This window comes from Theropithecus gelada, chromosome 15, assembly GCF_003255815.1.
Source record: "Theropithecus gelada isolate Dixy chromosome 15, Tgel_1.0, whole genome shotgun sequence".
Classification (NCBI taxonomy): domain Eukaryota; kingdom Metazoa; phylum Chordata; class Mammalia; order Primates; family Cercopithecidae; genus Theropithecus; species Theropithecus gelada.
Window position 1 is genome coordinate 17,815,783 of NC_037683.1, and position 3,990 is coordinate 17,819,772.

A 3,990-nucleotide genomic window follows, 5' to 3' on the forward strand; every position below is an offset into this window, starting at 1 on the left:
AACGTCTCCACGAAAACACAGGTGTAGCTCTGTGAGATGAATTCACGCATCACAAATACCTGTCACAGAAAACTTGCTTCTAGATTTTTTTTCTGAGGATATTTCCTTTGTCACCATAGGCTTGAATGTGATCCATAATATCCATTCTCAGATTCCCCAAAAACAGTGCTACCAAACTGATCCATGAAAAGAGTCGTGTAACTCTGTGAGATGAATTAACACATCATCAAGAGGTTTCTCAGAAAGATTCTTTTAATTTTTCTGTGAGGATATTTCCTATGTCACCATAAGCTTCAATGTGCTCTGAAATATCCCATTGCAGGTTAATAGAAAACAGTGTTAGTAAACTACTCCATGGAAAGAACAGTGTAACACTGTGAGATGAATTCACATACAAAAAAAGTTACTCAGAGAGCGTCTTTCTAGTTTTCATCTGAGGATATTTCCTTTTGAACCATAGGCCTCAATGTGCTCCCAAATATCGCTTTGCAGATATGATGAAAACAGTGTTAGGTTATGGCTCCATGAAAAGAAAGGTATAACTCTGTGAGATGAATTCACATGTCACAAATAATTTTCTCAGAAAGCTTCTTTCTACTTTTTATCTGAGGATATTTCCTTTACCACCACAGGCTTTAATGTATTTCCAAATGTCCCTTCTCAGATTCCACAAAAACAGTGTTACCCAACTGTTCCATGAAAAGAGTCTTGTAACTCAGTGAGACGAATTAACACAGCATAAAGAAGTATCTGAGAAAGCTTCCTTCTAGTTTTTATAAGAGGTTATTTCCTTTGCCACCATAACTTTCAATGTGCTCTGAAATATCCCATTGCAGATTCCAAGAAAACAGTGCTAGAAAACTGCTCAATGAAAACTACAGTGTAACTCTGTGAGATGAATTTACACATCAAAAAGCACTTTCTCAGAAGGCTTCCTTCTTGTTTAATCAAAGGATATTTCCTTTCTTACTGTAGGGCTCAACACACTCCAAAATATCCCTTTGTAGATTCCATGAAAACAGTGTTAGAAAACTGCTCCATGAAAAGAAAGGTGTAACTCTGTGAGATGAATTTACAATCCACCAAGCAGCTTCTCAGAAAGCTTCTTTAAATTTTTTGTCTGAGGATATTTCCTTTGTCACCAACAGCCTCAATGAACTCTGAAATATCCCGTTCCAGATTCGAAGAAAACAGTGTAAGCAAATTACTCAATTAAAAGAACAGTGTAACTCTGTGAGGTGAATTCACATATCACAAAGCAGTTTCTCAGAAAGCTTCTTTCTGGTTTTAATCTGAGGATATTTCCTTTTTCACCATAAGACGCAGTGCGCTCCCAAATATCCCTTTGCAGATTCCACGAAAACGTTGTTAGCAAATTGCTCCGTGAAAAGAAAGATGTAACCCTGTGAGATGAATTCACACATCACAAAGCAGTTTCTCATAAAGCTTCTTTCTAGTTTTTGTCTGTGGATATTTCCTTTGTCACCATAGGCTTCAATGCGATCCAAAATATCCCTTCTCTGACTCCCCAGTAACAGTGCTACCAAACTGATCCAAGAAACAATCGTGTAATGCAGTGAGATGAATTAACACTTCAAAAAGCAATTTATCAGAAAGTTTCTTTCTGGTTTTTATGTGAGGATATTTCCTTTGTCACCTTAAGCTTCAATGTGCTCCAAAATATCCCATTGCAGATCCCAGAAAAACAGTTTCAGCAAACTGCTCAATGAAAAGTACAGTGTAACTCTCTGACATGAATTCACACATCACAAAGCAGCTTCTCAGATAGCTTATTTCTAGTTTTTATCTGAGGATATTTCCTTTTTCACATTAAGCTTCAATGCGCTAAGAATTAGTCCATTGTAGATTCCTAGAAAACAGTGTTAGCAAAGTGTTCCATGAAATGAACAGTGTAACTCTGTGCATTGCATTCAAACATCACAAAGCTGATTCTCAGAATGCTTCTTTCTAGTTTTTCTATGAGAATGTTACCTTTTTCACTGAAGGCCTCAAGCTACTCCCAAATATCCCTTTGCAGATTCTACAAAAACTGTTAGCAAACTGCTCCATGAAAAGTAAGGTGTAACACTGTGAGATGAATTCACACATCACAAACAACTTTCTCAGAAAGTTTCTTTCTACTTTTTATCTGAGCATAATTCCTTTCTCACCATAGGCCTCAATGTGCTCCCAAATATCCCATTGCAGATTCCATGAAAACAGTGTTAGCAATCGACTCCATGAAAAGAAAGGTGTAACTCTGTGAGATGAATTCACACATCACAAGGAGGTTTCTAAGAAAGCTTCTGTCTAGTTTTTATCTGAGGATATTTCCTTTGTCACCATAGTCTTCAATGCGATCCATAATATCCTTTCTCAGACTCCCCAAAAACAGTGCTATCAAACTGATCCATGAAAAGAATTGTGTAACTCTGTGTGATGAATTCACAAGTCACAAAGCAGTTTCTCAGAATGTTTCTTTCTAGTTTTTGTCTGAGAATATTTACTTTTTCACAATAAGCTTCAATGTGTTCCAAAATATCCCATTGAAGATTCCAAGAAAAGTGTTAGCAAACTGCTCAATGAAAAGAACAATGCAACTCTGTGAATTGAATTCACACATCACAAAGCAGTTACTAAGAAAGCTTCTTTTTGTTTTTTTCTATGAGGATATTTCCTCTGTCCCCATAGGCTTCAATGCACTCCCAAATATCCTATCACAGACTCCACAAAAACAGTGTTATCAAATGTCTCAATGAAAAGAACAGTGTAACACTGTGAGAAGAATTCACCTATAAAAAGTAGTTTCTCAGAAAGCTTTTTGTAATTTTTATCTGAGGATATTTCCTTTTGCATCATAGGCCTCAATATGATCCCAGAGATCCCTTTGAAGATTCCACAAAAAGAGTGTTAACAAACTCCTCTATGAAAAGAAAGGTGTAAATCTGTAAGGTATGTTCACCCATCACAAAGAACTTTCTCAGAAAGCTTCTTTCTTGTTTTTGTCTGAGGATATTTCTTTTGTCACGATAGGCTTCAATGCGATCCAAAATATCTCCTCTCAGATTTCCCAAAAAGAGAGCTACCAAACTGATCCTTGAGAGAAATCGTGTATCTCTGTGAGATGAATTAATACATCACAAATCAGTTTCTGAGAAAGCTTCTTTCTAGTTTTTGTATGAGGATATTTCCTTTGTCACCATAAGCTTCAGTGCATTCAGAAATATCCCACTGCAGATTCCAAAATAGAGTGTTAGCAAACTGTTCAATGAAAAGAACAGTGTAACTCTGTGGTTTGAATTCATACATCACAAAGCAGTTTCTCAGAAACCTTCTTTCTGGTTTTTGTCTGAGGATATTTCCTTTTTCACCATAGGCCTCAATGCACCTCTAAATATCCCTTTGCAGATTCCACTAAACAGTGTTAGCACACTGTTGCATGAAAAGGAAAGGTAAAACTCTGTGAGATAAATTCACAAATCAAAGGAACTTTCTCAGAAAACTTCTTTCTAGTTTTTATCTGAGGATATTTCCTTTGTCACTACAGGTTTCAGTGCACTCCGAAATATCCAATTGCCAATTCCAAGAAAACAGTGTTAGCAAGCTGCTCAACGAAAATAATGGTATAACTCTCTGAGATGAATTCACACATCACAAAGCAGTTTCTCAGAAAGCCTCTTTTTGGTTTTTACCTGAGAATATTTCCTTTGTCACCATAGGCTTCAATGCGTTCTAAAATATCCTATTGCAGATCCCACGAAAACGTTGTTAGAAAACTGCTCAATGAAAAGTATGGTGTAACTCTGTGAGATGAATTCACACATCACATAGCAGTTTCTCAGAAGCTTCTTTCTAGCTTTTATCTGAGGATATATCCTTTTTCACTATAAGCCTCAATGCGTTCCCAAATATCCCTTAGCAGATTCCATGAAAACAGTGTTACCAAATGGCTCCATGAAAAGAAACATGTAACTCTGTGACATAAATTAA